This window comes from Echinops telfairi, unplaced genomic scaffold (assembly GCF_000313985.2).
Source record: "Echinops telfairi isolate 266 unplaced genomic scaffold, ASM31398v2 ScPeMD7_7412;HRSCAF=8450, whole genome shotgun sequence".
Classification (NCBI taxonomy): domain Eukaryota; kingdom Metazoa; phylum Chordata; class Mammalia; order Afrosoricida; family Tenrecidae; genus Echinops; species Echinops telfairi.
Genome location: NW_022111312.1, coordinates 14317207 through 14318023, shown reverse-complemented (window position 1 = coordinate 14318023; position 817 = coordinate 14317207).

Sequence of the window (817 nt, the reverse complement as noted above, 5' to 3'; positions counted from 1 at the left end):
GGGGTCGCGACCCACAGGTTGAGACCCACTGCCCTAGGGGGTAGTGCTGCCAAACACTGCTACACAGCCTCTAAAAGGAGAGGGCAGCCAAGACTGCATGGCACGGAACCAGCCAAAAAGCCATCAGAACCGACCAGACGCTTCCACAAGGTGGCTGTAAACAAGACCTACAAACACCGATCTACAAACACCCAGCGCTTTTCCTGACAGCCGCACCAACCAAGAAATACCAGATACAAGAAATGTCCATGCACATTAGAAACGCAAAAAACAAAATCACTGAGCCGTGAAGTCACAAGAAATACCCAAGGCCTACAAGGGAACTTCAAAAACTTTGTCAGAAAACGGACTTGAAGGACGATGGGAACTTTCTCACCGACCTTCTGAAGCCCGTGTGCGAGAACGATGACAAAGCTTAATGGCAGGACATCAGTAAAACGGAATGAGAAGAAGACTTACCTTCATTCTTCAGGCACGAAGGCTCGGTTTTGTCAGAAGGCGGATTTCACTTTAATCCAGAACTTCAAGGCAGTTCCAAGAAAATCCCTAGAGAGAGTTTTAAGATAGCATCAGAGAGCCAATTCCAAAATCTACTTACAATAAAAAGCCATCACACTTTGTACAAGAATAGCAATGGATGTTAAAATAGACGCCGACGATTTAATACTTACAATGGTGGGGTATACGACATGTAAAAACATGTGCTTGTTCCAACATCGAAATACCCTTCCCCATTTCCCAAATAGGAATTATCCCAATCAAGGGGTGTGTTTGTGATTGAGTCCATCCCTATTTTTATGGTGGGATCTGATTGGCT